Below are 15,642 nucleotides of genomic sequence, written 5' to 3' on the forward strand. Positions count from 1 at the left end.
ATTTAAAACAGATACTATTTACCATATTCCATGGCAAGGATAGAAGTTGTGAGCATAAAAGTTGTGATCCCTTTTAAAGTCTGTACTGACATGCACATCAGAATATTTAGAAACTGGATTATTCTTTGTTTACCTTTCTAGGCTGCCTGTTTATGTGTACTTCAAAAATGCATGACTGAGTTTACCTAAAGCAAGTTTTATAGTCAATGTAAGAGTTTATGTCTTTAAATTTACAATCCATTGTAGCTATCCAATTCCACACACCTCTGTGTCTTTAATTAGCTCCTTTCCCTAATTAAGAGTTTGGTCTTGCTGTGGGAAAAGAGCCTAGAATTTTTATTTGTTTTTTTAACATACATGTAATGTGGTGTCTGCCAAATGACAGTTTAAGTTACATTTTACCTATTTTGTCTATTGTTCCTTTCTTAAGGAAGTAAAAGATACTCTGCCGAAAGTTTAGACTGTTGTGGTATCATATCAAGCAAGATAAGGGTTGTGTTAACTGTTGCATTGTTTTTGCATATGTTCCAGTAGCATAGATAAACCATGATAAAGATTCTCTCCATCACTTTTCCCAGGGGATGAAATTACAGTTTCAAAAGCATTCACATACCCACATAAACATCAGAAGGATGATCTTAATTTTTTTTTAAATCTCAAATTGCACAGATCTGCACTCTCTTGCCTGCATTTAGAAACTGAAGCTTCTTAAGCAAATGCTCCCTTGTGTATTGAATAGCTTGGTTTGAATCTGTTTACTTGAGCAAATTAGTATTAAATTCCTATTTTAAAAAGACCTCCAATGCTTTCTTGGCTCTTTAATAGAAGAGAGTGGGAATTGAAGGTTATTATATGAACACACTGGTTTCTTTTTCACTTTTCATTTCAATAATATAAAGTGTTGAGTCAGCAATTTCAGTTCATCCTAGTTTCACAACAACGCTCCTTGTCCCTGATATTTAGCAATGTCTCAGTCAGTTTTCAGTAAGTCACTTTTTAAAATTATTCTCTTCTTGCTTGACTCTAGCAGTAGGAATACATTCCTATGTGTATAAAGTTGTCATAGCCATACTATATAATGAAGCGTACACAGAGACATGGTATTATCTGAAAAAAAAGGTAACCATCTTAATTTGTTTGCACAACATATAGTATCAACATGGAAGGAACAAATATTGCTCACATTTGCGTGCTGTTCTTGCAATACTAACCAGTTTCATTACATGGATTTAGTATTTTGATTGTGAATAAAATTGCGTTCTAAAATAATATTCTATGATAATACACCAGAAAGTCACTTTTTAAAGTTCTCTTGACTACCAGATTCGAACAGAATCCTGGAATCATTACGGTTGGAAAAGACCTTTAAGATCATCGAGTCCAACCCCTCACCTCACACTGCCAAACCCAACACTTAAACTAAACCATATCCCTCAGCACCTCATCTACACATCTTTTGAATATCTCCAGGGATGGGGACTCCATCACCTCCCTCGGCAGCCCCTTCCAATGCTTAGCAACCCTCTCAGTGAAAAAGTTCTTCCTAATCTTCAATCTAAACTTCCCTTGCCATAGCTGGAGCCCATTTCCTCATTTGTTACTGCAGAGAAGAGATCAACCCCCAGATCTCTACATCTCCCTTTCAGGTAGTTGTAGAGAGTGCTCACGTCTCCTTTCAACCTTCTCCAGGCTAAACATCCCCAGCTGCCTCAGCTGCTCCTCATCAGACTTGTTCTCCAGACCCTTCACCAGTTTCATTGCCCATCTCTGGACACGCTCCAGCACCTCAGGGTCCCTCTTGTAGTGAGGGGGCCAGAACTGGACACGGTATTTGAGGTGCAGCCTCACCAGCCCTGAGTACAGGGGCACAGTCACTTCTTTGGCCCTGCTGGTCACACTAGTGCTGATAAAACCCAGGATGCCTTCTTGGCCACGTGGGCACGCTGCTGGCTCATGTTCAGCTGCTGTCAATTAACACTCCCCGGCTCTTTCCCTTGGACAGGTTTCCAGCCCCTCTGCCCCAAGTCTGTAGCATTGCCTGGGGTTGTTGTGACCCAAGTGCAGGACCTGGCCCTTGGCCTTTTTGAACTTCATACAGTTGGCCTCAGCCCCTCGCTCCAGCCTGTCCAAGTCTCTCTGAAGAGCCTTCCTACCCTCAAGCAGGTTTACACACCCACCCAGCTTGGTGTCATCAGCAAATTTACTGAAGATACACTTGGTTGTCTCATCCAGATCATTGATGTTAAACAAAGATGTTAAACAGAAAAAGCCCCAGCACTGAGCCCTGGGGAACACTGCTGGTAACTGCCTGCTAACTGGGTTTAACTCCATTCCCCACCACTCTCTGGGCACAGCCATCCAGACAGTTTTCCACCCAAAGCAAAGTAGGTCCATCCAAGCCATGGGCAGGCAGTTTCTCCAGAAGAATGCCGTGGGAACCTCTATCAAAGGCCTTACTCAAGTCCATGAAGACCACATCCACAGACTTCAGACTGCATCCATAGCCTTTAAAAAGTAGACATTAGCTGTTGATAGCAATTCTAAAAACTACAATAATCAATCTAGTTTGAGCCTGTTCTTTCAGATATTTACAGCATATTTCCAATTTAAAAAAAAAAAATAACCAAACATAAGTACTATTAAGTACAATTCCTCTCCAGGAGCACTATTTCTAGTATTCTTGAATTTTTAGACCCAGAGTCATTATTTGAGCCAGCACAGTAGGGCAGCTGTGGAGTTCTGAATGAAAGTTGGAGTGTGCAAATAAATTAATGGATGCTGGATACTTCATCAGTATTCTTCTTTTTTGAGTAAGGCTATGATGTACCAATGTAGAATGTGTAGCAGCTGTAGAAGCTGCAGCCTTTTGAGGTAGCACCAAATGCTGCTTTCCTAGCTATGTTGTGAAGCAGTTTCTTTGAGGTGATACAGTTGAAGATACTATTAAAAGAAAAACTATGTTATTGCATCTGTTACTTCATTAACAGTGAGGTTTTGGTTTTAAACAGCCTGATAGAAAAATGCGTCTGTGACAAGATATCTATGATGTTGTAGTCGTAATGAAGATAGATGATCTCATATAGAAAGTAGTCTGAGAGTATTTTCCATTGCAAGCAGAAGTATGTATATTTTCCTACAAGATATTATGTACTATTAAATAACCAAAAGATTATGTGAGGTCAAACTGTTTGCTCAGACCTTTTCAGTGATTTTTATTTCCACTGACAACAGAATTGGTTGAAGGGATTTTTCTCCTTTGCTTTAAAAGACATATGTAATTTTCTGTCTAGTGGAGATGAATTTCGGAAGCAGAGGACAGGAATATATCCAGCATCTGGTGCTTCAGAATGCTGTCTTTCACTGTGGACAAATATGCAAACGAGGAAAAAAAATTGGATGTTATTTTATAACATTATCACATCAGTGGTGTAAAATACTAACGTGATTTCTTTATTGAAAAGTACTGTATTTGTATTACTTTATGCATCTGAGCAATATTCTGCCATATGTGGCCTGTGCTTACTTTGCAATTTCCTTTTAAAACCAGTCTTGTATAGGTTTGTTATTGCAAGGCAAACTAAGTACTTTTTCATTTTCTAGCACTGTTTATAAATGTGGTTTACATAAAATGATGAATCTAACATCAACTGCACAAATGTGTCTTGGAGACTGCCCATCACATTTTAATACCATGACATATTCCTTTCATGCTCACAGTCAGCCCATGTGGAGTGCTGTCACATATTTTGGTTTTAGCTAAGTTTTGGCACTTCTCAAGTTGAACTACACCACTGAAGCCAGCTGAATATAGAAAAACCTATTCTTCAGTTTCTGTAGTTCATTGTGATTCTTCAGTATTTATGTGTAGATCTATCAAAGTAATTGTTGTGAGTTATTATCATGCATGAATAAACTTTTGCTAGTTAGTAGATGCATATTTTTTGCAAATTTTTGGTAACCGACTTAAAAACTGCAGCAAAATACTTTGTTTCATTTAGCAATCAAAGTTTTTAATCCCTGGCATTTATTAGCAATGTATCAATATAGAAAGACAATTCATAGCATGCAGTATTAAGAGATTATGTACGAAAAGAACCACAGAGTGAGGTGCACGTGTGTGCAGCAGTATGGTTGTCAGGCTTACATGTTTTATGCATGCAAGAAGAAAGTAATCAGGAATGAGTGGAGAAGAAACAGTAACCTAAAGAGACAGATCTTATTTTTCACCTTAGCAGATAATTGTGTTGCCTTAGGAGAATAAGTTAAATTTGTTCTGCCTTTGGCTACCAAGGTAGCCACAGATTTCTCTGTAGGGGAATGATATTTTCACCTTGATGCTCCTCTCTTTGGTCCTGTAAAAAGGTTTGTGCACTTAATTGGATGAGGAAACTGTTCTGCCTGAAAAATAACCTGTAAGGTGAATGAAGGTCTTGAAATGATTTTGGTTTTTGTACTTGTCTTGGTTTTGATGCTGCTTACAAGTTTGAATAATGTTACATGGCATTTTTATGGAATATGAGTATTTATTTGCCTTGAAGACAAAGCAGGACCATGACCCTGGGTTTCAGGCGAGCCTACTTTGGCCTCTTCAGAGATCTACTTGGATGGATCTCATGGGATATGATTCTAGATGGTAGAAGTGCCAGTGAGAGCTGGTCAGTCTTCAAGCACCACTTCCTCCAAGCCCAGGATCTGTGTGTCCCAATGCGCAAGAAAGGAGGGAAAGGAGGCAGGAGGCCTCCATGGATGAGGAAGGATCTGCTGGGATAACTCAGGCAGAAAGCAGACATCTATGAGAGGTGGAAACAGGGACTGGCTTCTTGGGAAGAGTATAGGAACATTGCCAGGGCATGCAGGGGTGCAACTAGGAAGGCCAGAACCCTTCTAGAATTAAATGTAGCCAGGGAATTTAAGGACAGCAATAAGGCATTTTTTAGGTACATCAGCAGCAGAAGGAAGACGAGGGGGAGGCTCCCCTGGTGTCTGAGGATGCAGAGAAGGCTGAAGTACTGGATGCCTTCTTTGCTTCTGTCCTTACGGCCAAGGCCGGCCCTCGGGAAGCCCAATCCAGCAAGGATAACAGGATGGCCTGGACAGCAGGGGACTTGCCCTGGGTGGAAGAGGAAGAGGTTAAAGACTTGTTGGCCAAGCTTAAGGCTCAGAAGTCAATGGGTCCTGATGGGATGCATCTGAGAGTGCTGAGGGAGCTGCTGATGTGATTGTTAAGCCTCTCCCCATCATTTTTGGACACTCATGGAGGACAGGCGAGGTGTCTGAGGACTGGAGACAGGCCAATGTCACTGCAGGCTGCAAAAAGGGCAGCAAGGACGAGCCAGGAAACTCCAGGCCGGTCAGCCTCACCTCCATCCCTGGAAAGGTGATGAAACAACTCATCCTGAATGTTATCACTGAACATACAAAAGAAAAGATGGTTGTCAGGGGAGTCAACATGGATTCATCAAGGGGAAATCCTGTTTAACCAACCTGATATCCTTCTATGAGTGCATAACCGGCTGGCTGGATGAGGGGAGAGCAGTGGATGTCATCTACCTTGACTTCAGCAAGGCTTAAGTTCCACTTAAACATAAGAAAAAACTATTTCACTGTGAGGGTGAGGGAGCAGTGGAATAGGCTGCCCAGAGGGGTTGTGGAGTCTCCTTCCTTGGAGGTCTTCAAGACCCACCTGGACATGTTCCTATGTGACCTGATCTAGGTGACCCTGCTTCTGCTGGGGGATTGGACTGGATGATCTATAAAGGTCCCTTCCAACCCCACCGTTCTGTGATTCTATGAAAGACACTGGAAACAGTAGACATTCTTTCATGGAAAATCAAACAGTAGTTAAAGTGAAAAGCTCTGCAACCAGTGCCAAACTACTGAATCACTCTGATAATAAGCTCTAAAGGAAAATTCTCTCTTTCGGAATACAAGCTGGACTGAGCACAGCATTTCCGCATAGAGTATCAGGCGTCTCCTCTGCCAAAGTTTAACAATTAAAAATAAAACCTGGTTATCTTCAAATGCTGGATTTGGGTTTTTTCTCTTTTTTTCTGGTTTTCCCTTTGTTTTAACAAACGTTAAGTTTTCCTAGACATGTACTTCTGCTCAATTCAGATAGTTGAGAATATAAAAATAATGTTTGAAGCTGTCATCAATTTCCATTGCGTTAGTTTTAAGATAAAAGAAACGTGGCCATCCAATCACTATTGAAAGTGTATTAGACTGCAAAGATAATTGTCCAACTTGTTATTACATTTTTTTCTTAACCTATGTATCAACAAAAGTAATTTATATTAGCTTAGAAATTCAGAGATACAAAAGAAGGTGACTTTGACTCAGTTTGTGATAGACTGTTAGAAATGAAAGCAGTAAATGTCACATAACATAGGAATTGACCACAGTTTGCATTTCTATGTGTGATAAAGAACACGGATCTCCAAAAATGTTTGCATGTGCTTTGAGCATATACTTATTTATAGATGGGGAAAATTAACAATATTTCTAGGAAGATTTCCAAACTAAATTTCTGTGCAAATTTTGAAACACAGTTTGTTACTTTGGAATAGTCAAAAGCTTTCACAGACATTACCAATTAGCAGCATATTATCTCAGTAAAGAAGTGATTTCCCTACCGTGTTCATTAACCTAACGTGTCATCTCAGGTGAGTGTTTTGTTCGTGGGAATTCTATAGGATGGTCTTATTTGTGTCTCATCAACACAATAGCAGTAACTTGGTCATGCAGGGTTGGGTCCAACACTAAATACATTGGGGGAGTTCTGAGAACATATTTTTTAAGTGTAGTTAACAATGGCTGTTAGGGTTATAATATTAATTCCTCATAGTTGTGCTATTATTAAATCATAAGTGATATGTATTCTGTGTTTGTTTTTTTCCAAGTTAGCACTTAAGACAATTAAATTTGATTTAATTACTTATATGTCATGAAATGTTTTGCTGATTTTTAACATTCACTCTTTTCTCATTTCACCTTTGGGGAAAATCACAAGTAAGCATAAGAAGACATGGAACAACTATAGAAATGACATGTAAAGACCAATATTTGATACACTATAACGGATCCAATAATTATACTGTTAAGTCTGTTTTTTCACCAGTGAAAATACATTGAGGTTCTGCATTTATTCATATGAGTTGTGCTAATGCATTAGAAAGTAAAACTTGTATATATAAAGTAACAAACACATTCTTGGCATTATTCTTTCTGTGGGTATGTGATACTCAAAGAGTTGATTCTGCTAGAGACTTTCACAAACATGGTTGCTTTGATTTGATCAGTGAAGGTTCTATGGCTGGTTGAATCTAGGCGTGAGCTCAGTCCCACATACAGCACTGTGGTGTGGTAGCTGTTACAGCAGATGTGACAAAAAATGAAAGAAATCAGAAGAGAAAACCTTATTAACAGATCTAAAAAAAACCCCAAACCCACATAGAAACTAGCAGAGAGGTTAGAATTGTCTGACAGATAATCTTATCTTAAAAGATATTTGTTTGGAAACACAGGAATGTATCACTTAAAATGTTTGGGTTTTATTATAGGTGGGAATTCACTAGCTGATAGAAGTTACTGTTACCACTGAATGGAGAAAACATGTGTCATAGCTGCACATTAAATTGCAGCATTGAAAATGAGATCTTTTTTCAAGAATGATTTCCAAAGCAGAGGCTATTATTTTTTTTCTTGGATGCTTATATTCCACAAAGGGTAATTTCCATATGGCTGGCCCCCAGCAGTACAAAGTAGCTTTGACTTTATCAAGTAAGCTTACTTATCTATGTACAAGGATTTTGTTAAACAAGCAAACTGCATCTTTGGTAATTTATCAGCATGTAATTCATACCATAAAAATTTCCACTTAAACTTAGGAAAAACTACTTTACAGTAAAGGTGAGGGAGCCCTGGCCCAGGCTGCCCAGGGAGAGTGTGGAGGCTCCTTCTCGGGAGGTTTCCAAACCTATCTGGACACGTTCCTGTGCCCCCTGATCTAGTTGGCCTTGCTTTAGCAGGATGTTGGAGTGGATGATCTCTAGAGGTCCCTTCAAACCCCTGCCATTCTGAGATTCTGTGACTATACTTTTGCTTCATGGTTATTATAATTTCTATATGTTTTACAATTAATGTAAAATGTGTGTGTGTCCTCACATAAAACCACAGATGTTCTTTGCTTAGAAGATTGGAAATAAATTTAACTGAAATGGAGAATTGATCAATGTTACTTTTATTTAAAGTTTAAAGTTCATTTAAAGAGGCCATCGAAATAGCCTTCAAAATAAATATAGATAATACAGATGTGTTTGAACCTATATGTGATAAAGAAAGAAAGAATTCTTTTTGCCTTTTACAATGCAAAGCTAGGTTAACACAAAAGAAATGATTGGGTGGCAGGTTCAAACCAAAAGGAGGTACTTGATGAAACATTTGTAATTCAGCTGTGAAAATGTGCAAGAAAATATAGTAGATTGTAATGTTTTATGTAGATGCAAAAAGTATTGGGACTAATGAAAAGAAGAAAAGTCTCACTTCCTGAGCTGTTTGTTATGAGAGCCAAACTCTTCTGGAAAATATGGAAAACAAGTTCTCACTGGAAGACTGGTAGTGAAGAAAGTTTACTGAAGAAGTGTAGAACCATCTTGCATTAGAAGAAAGCAAGCCAGATGTATATTTATGAAGAACAGTCATTTCAAAGGGAGTACAAACAGTGAAGGGCAGTCAATCTCTAACTGTGAAGGTTTGTAAGAAACAGAGTGCATGAGGCCAAAGGATAAAATGTAATGGCGTAGCCAGCTCTCAGGATTTGGGAGGAATTGCTGTGAAAAGAGTGAAGTCAATTTTAATCCTTTTTCCTAATTTTAGTCCTTTAAAAGAACCATTACATAATTCACTTAGAAGATTCTTGTCTTGATTGATAGTGTTGTTGAATATCTAACATTTCCACAGCTGTGTTCAGTATTACTCCTTTGAGAAAAATATCTGCCTTGTGGAAAAAATAAGTCAGCTTTTATATGTTTTCCCTAGGAATTGCTATCACATGAAAAGTTCCCACAGACAGACATAGATTTGTTTTAGTAATACTGTATATAAAACCTACAGTTTTCTGTATATATAATCATAATGCTACACTCTTAAAATGAAAGTTCTTTTCTCTGAGTTAACAGACCTACTTCAAGTACTTTGGAGAAAGCAATACATTATTAGCTGGTCTTAATAACTCAGTTCATCAAAACTGATATGTTAATATAAATAGCAGCCTAAATCAGAAGCTATGAATTACAAAAGTGTTTGCATTTCATAACTGTGTCGAGATCTGTATCCTGCATGAAAAATTCTACTGTAGTATAATAATTGTTTGCTCAGTGGCCATAGGAAATTCCAACAGAGTTTTAAAGAAAAAATTATAAAGTAAATGTTTTTTTAAGATGAACACATGAAATAATGCAACTGGTAATGCTTTAATTTGCTTTAATTCTTAAATCCTTTTTTTAAAACTCAATTTGATGAATGGAGTCAGGATGGCCCAAGCAGACTGAAAGAATGTTGTTTTGGGAAATTCACTCAGGTCTTGAGGATTTGTTCACTTATAGTGACCATAGGGGATGTTTGTGTGAACATGCATTATGTCTGGAAAACTCATAGGACTGAATTTGAAGTGTGAGACAAGAACATTACTGGCTTACAGCATTAATGAGAAAAGCAAATAGCTAAGCCTCTGTGACTCCCAAACACCAGGTAATTTTTTGAGACCAGCACAACAGCTATTGGACTTTATGATAAATAATCAGTGCTAAGACATTTCTCCTAACTGCCTTGCCATTAATACCAAGCATGGTTTTCAATGTTCTGATACTCCTATAGAAAATAAATTAGTGTTTCTAAAGGAACCTGCAATGTGGGAAACTTTACTTAGAATCATAGAATCGTTTCAGCTGGACTTCTAGTTTTAGTGACTGAAATAGAATGATTTGTGCAAACTGTGTAGGCTGATATAATAGTACTTAGCTCCTGGGCAATGACAAGAGGTGAAGTTGTCATCGGTTGTGGCGTCACCTCACTGTTCAAATGGGATTCCCCTTCATTTATATCTTGTAGTATCCTGGGAGACTGAATTTGGTGGTGGAATTTTTTAATAGGCAGGACTGCATAGAAGAGGTAGTCATGTTTTGCACCAAGGAACTTCATAGCAATGACCAGATTGTGTATTGGGGAACTTTATTAACTGTGTTCACAGGCTGATCAAGTCAGTAAATACTTAATGGAAAATGTGCAGAGTTTACGTTCAGCAGCAGTTAGGCAGGGCTATGTGTAAAGTACATAAGAGCATAAGACAGCTATGCCAGCTCAGATCAGAGCCCATCTAGTCCAGTCCTTTGTCTTTGACCATGACCAAAATTTCACAGAGAAAGGGTATTGCTGTTTACGGTGTTCCTTTGCTTTTACTTTTCCTGAAGCAAAATAAAGCTGTGTTTTTAATGTGACTGTTTCGATTAGCTTTGAGATTCACCCTGAGGTAGTTTGACTTTTTTATTCTATTCCTTTTGAAACCGATCAAACATCATCCAGTTTAGGTAAGGATGTTGATTGTGTGGAAGAAGGAGACACCGTAATGCTAGCAAATTTGTTGGTTTAGTTTTACTTAACTAACCAGAGTATTTCAGTATCATAAAATAGATGATAATTTCTCATGAATTGTTTTATGGTGTAACAAACTGTTTTATGCAGTACTCAACAATGTAGGTTCTTTCAGGGACACATGATGGTATACGAAGGTAATGTAATGATGTAGTAACTATTGCAGCCTTTTCATCTTGCATCACATATAATAGAAGATGTTTATGAGAAGTTCTGTTTCATGTTCTCTATGCACTCCTTAAACTGAAAAGGAAAAAAAGTGCTAAATCTTTATGGGTCTATCCTGATGGAATTTTAATGTGGAACAGAGTGTCTGCTAGTGAGGAACACTACATCTGTAATGAGACTTTGTAAGCTAGATATTGGGAACATTAAAGCAATGTATTTCCATTTAATTTCATCATAGCAGTTGTAACCAATTTGTTAAAATTATGCTTCCTGGCATCGGAGTGTTGCTGCTTGGTGCCTGAATTGGTATAAAACTTTTGAGTAACATGTTCATTTATTAAGAAAATAAACAACTAAATTAATTTTGATCGTATGATCACTTCTTAATGTTGAAAAGGAGATCTGTTTAATACATTTGAGAGTTCTGTAAGTCATGTCTTCACTGCTTTTAGATGGAAAAAGTTTTCCAACATTTTTCCACAATATTTTGGGACCTTGCAACTGTACAGCAGTTGTTGACACCATTAAATCAGAGTTCTTATTTCACATCAGCTGTTTTTTCCCCATTTAAAATAGTTTTCCATGTGCCAAGAGAAGTAAGATTAAAGCCTTTTCCCTTGAAATAGAGAGTTTGGGATTTAATGGTAACTATATAATAGGAGGGTACTGTTACTAAACAAGCAATGGCAGCAGGGATGTCTCTCTTTTGTTCATTAGAAAACAGGAATATGTTTCTGCTGAATAAGTCAAACCTATTATTATGAGCTAGTCTTTTTGGATGTTTATACCTCTTTTCCTTTCAAGAAGACAGTTATGCAGTGTTTTCTCCAAATGAATGCTGGTTACATGGTTGACTTCTGTTCCTGGTCCACTAAATCTTTAAATGCCTTCTGCATGCAAAACCAACTTTAAAAGTAAGGCTCTTTCAAAACATGCACTCTTTCCAAAATAGGCTTCACTTCTGTGTTTGCAATGGTCACAGTGTGATTCTGTCCCCCTTTAAACAGTGATTTGACCTGAATTTTGTTCTTCCAAGGCTTGATAGTTAACTTTAGCAAGGAATGATTGGATAAAAGTTACTAAACATGTTGATACTGCATATTCATAATTGCTTTTTGCATTTAAACAGAAGGAACAACCCTTTGGTTTTTGTTTCAGGCTGTAAATCCACAGAAGATTCCGGCAGGTCCCACTGGTTATGTTTTTAGGTGCCTCCACTTCCAAATTAGTTGAGGTTTTGAAGCTTACTTAAGGAAGCTTCAAACTTTCAGAGCACCAAATATCATATTGGTCTACCAACCATATGATCTGCAGAGTTGTTTTCTGAAAACTATGTGTCATATAGAGAGTCATCAGGATTATTGTTTAAACTTATTTTGGCATTGTTTTCTCGTATTCCTCGTGTTTTGCTCCGTACTCTGTATTCTCTGAAAATCGTATACATTAGAAAATAAACATGGTACTTGAATTAGAAAATGTTTTCATGTGAGAGTTTCAGAAACTTAAAACGTGTATCATCATTCAACAGAAATGATGAACTGTTTCTTTCGTTGCCATGACATAACCGTTTATAAAGTTGTGATTTGAGAGAGAGCTTAAAAATTCATTAGTTTTTTTTGGTAAAACAGTAACCAAACCATGGGTAGAGAAATTACAAAATCACACATACCAGTTCTGACTTTTTTTTATTATTATTATTAAACGTTAAAGGGGATTTTCAAATAAGTGCTGGAAGGATGCATGCTTCAAAATTGAAATTCAGAACTGGTTTCAACCACTTTCTATAGGGTTCTGTATAAGAGAAGTCATTGGATGAAATTTCTTTGTTGTCTTGAGCCACTAGAATGGTAGTGGTCACACCTGAGACTCCTTTCTGGGGCAGAGTTACGTAGCTTTGACACGAAGGATTGTCTAGTCCTTATTAAATAAAAATGGAAAATAGAGAAGGGTATATAGTGTGAGCTCTACATTTTGGGGGTCCAGAGGTTTCAACAGCCTCAACACATGGGAATTAACAGTAATAATGTTACTTTGGGAGGCATTTTATGATTATTCTTCTCAGTGGTTTGTTGGTTTTGTTGTTTGGAGATTTTTGTAGAGAGGCCTTTTATCTTAGAAATGTTGCTTCTAATCATTGCTTCAAGTTCAGAAAGCTACCTGAGCTTCTATGGTAACAACCTTATTTTTTTTTAACACCTTTACAGTTTTTATCTTGCCAGAACTGGATCTTCCTGTGCACAAAAGAACGGTTTAGTTAGATCCTCAAAGTGATGTCATCGTTTAACCCGTAGAAAGACCCTACTAATAAAATTGTCAGTGTTAATACCTTTTCTTTTGGTTTGGACACAGAACTCTGTTTGGTACTGAATCTTCAGCAATACCTGTTCCCTTGCATGGATGTTTGAGTTTAATCCTGAAAAAAAAATTACTTGGTCAAGTGGAGCTGTGCTGGTGCTCGATTTCCTCGTGTTTCTGTGTCTGTTCCTCAAGTCTGAATCTCATTATGACCAAATGGCCAACAGGAAAACATTCCTTAAATTATACCAGAATGGAGAATGTAGAGATGATCAAGTGGGTTTTGTTCAGGGCTAGAAGTACACAAGTATTTTGTGTTATGTTGTGTCTAAGGTTCTATCTCTTTTGGTATAGAGGAAAGTTAGAATGAGATTTTTTTCCCTTGCACCTTAAGTGTTCAGGTTATGTTTAGAATGCTACTTTGGCAATTACATATTGTATTCCTTACTCTAATTGCACAATATCATGGCATTGAGGGACATGGTTTGGTGGTGGCCTTGGCAGTGTTAGGTTTAGGGTTGGACTCGATCATCTTAAGGTCTTTTCCAACCTGCATGGCTCTGTGAACTTGAAAGATTTAGCAAGTCTTATCAAAATTCTTACGTATGATGCATGGGCTTACAATGCAAATCAGAACTGAAAAATGTAAAGACGGGGTAAAGCCCCGAAATTTCCCTTACACAACAAAGCACTGTGGTTCTGGAGTTACTATTCTGGATCTCTTACCAACTCTAAAGCATCTTACTCTCTAAAACAATCAAAGTTTACATTACATCCTTGTATTCAGATATATTTACCTTACTGGCTTTAGCTGGGTTACTAAAAAACATTTTTTCAGGTTTTTGCCCTATTCTAAACAGTTTCCTCACTGAAATGGCTACAAAAAAATCAGATTGAACATTTCTGTAGTCCTAGCAACTTGCAACTTGTTCTCTCATGAATTTATCTGTGAATACAAATTACAGCTACATCTGGATAACAGGAGAAATGAGAGTACTTCTGTGCATCCACCCAAATCTGATTGTCAAAATTGTTGCTTGATTGGCTTAACAGTTTTCTTCCTTGAACCATGTTCTCATCAGTTTACATTCAATGACTCTGTTGGCAGTCATTATTCCATCTATCTCTAGGAATAATGGGAAGGGTCTCCCAGTGTATCTCAATTGAGCTTCTTGACAGACTAAAAAGATCAAATGATGATCTTCAGTAAGACTTAGGAGATTTTCAAGTGACCAGTATGACCAAGGTTCAAACAAGTTATTTCAATTCCAGAAGAATATCTAATGGCTGTTACAGGGTTTGATCCTATTTTATAAGACTTCCAAGCCTGATAATACCTTAGCAGTATTATATTACCTTCTTAATCTAATTTCCTCTTTGAAGTATATTAATTTTCCATGTAGGCCTGCAAAAATTAATTATTTGCTCAAATATATTTTAGAAGACAAGCAGCAACTATAGGGAATTTCTGTTGAACTGTTCTTGTACGTTTTTATTCCACTGGTGGCCGAAGTTACTTAACTTGTTCCCATATTTTTCTTGACCAAGAATGGTCAGGTCACTTCGGTGTCTTGCTGGCAGAAGCTGCAAACTCATTTACTTTGTTTATAAAATCTTTGAGGTTCTTTTTCTTTTTAATAATAAAGCCCATTTCATTTCCAATGTTGTTGGTAATTTCAAAGAGTGAACCAATTTAACTGTTAACATTTGACACAGGGAAATGTTGTCCAAATCTAATTGCCCGTGTATTTCTTAAATGAGTAAGCATCCATGTGTTGCATACCCTTCGTCCCTTGACTTCTTTCTCCCTCTTGGTCTTCTGCCTCTGCTACTGTTGTGTTCTGGTTCCAAAATGTTTTTCTTCCAATCTCTCTGTTTGGAATTATGACATTGTATTTGAACTATAACTTGACTGTAGATCATGATCTGTTATTGAGTGCCTCTTGTAGAAGCAATGTAACACAGCATACTTTCAGGCAAGCTTTATATTCACTGTATTAAATGACCAAAGGAAGTATCTTAGACAAATAACTTGCATAAAATTCACTTTGCTGATACCTTGAAAGTGAAAAAGAGCACAGTGGAGGAAAAATTACTTTTCAAAAGTATGTTTTAAAAATATGTTTTGAGAACTGGCTGAATGACAGAGACCAGAGGATGGGGATCAATGGCAGAGAGTCGAGTTGGAGGCCTGGAGGAGTTCCACAGGGATGGGTTCTGGGGCCAGTCTTGTTCAACATCTTCATCAACCACCTGGATTAGGGGACAGAGGGACCCTCAGCAAGTTCCCTGCTGGCACCAAACTGGGAGCACTGGCTGATTCCCCAGAGGCTGTGCTGCCATTCAGCAGGATCTCGACCAGCTGGAGAGTTGGGCAGAGAGGAACCTCATGAGGTTCAACAAGGTTCAAGTGCAGAGTCCTGCATCTGGGAAGGAAAATAACTGCAGCAGTATGTGATGTTTTGCTTTAATTTTTATAGGAGTGTATATTGGTGTAATATTATATTGGTGTAATACAGCAGCTTGTTTACC

General features: G+C 37.7%; 1 protein-coding gene across 3 annotated transcripts in view; it reads left to right on the plus strand.

Annotated features, from left to right (window-relative positions):
• The window catches only part of CENPP (centromere protein P), a 152,002-nt gene that overhangs the window by 85,942 nt on the left and 50,418 nt on the right, over nt 1-15,642 (plus strand). The window lies entirely within an intron of this gene.

Source organism: Colius striatus, chromosome 15, assembly GCF_028858725.1.
Source record: "Colius striatus isolate bColStr4 chromosome 15, bColStr4.1.hap1, whole genome shotgun sequence".
NCBI lineage: Eukaryota > Metazoa > Chordata > Aves > Coliiformes > Coliidae > Colius > Colius striatus.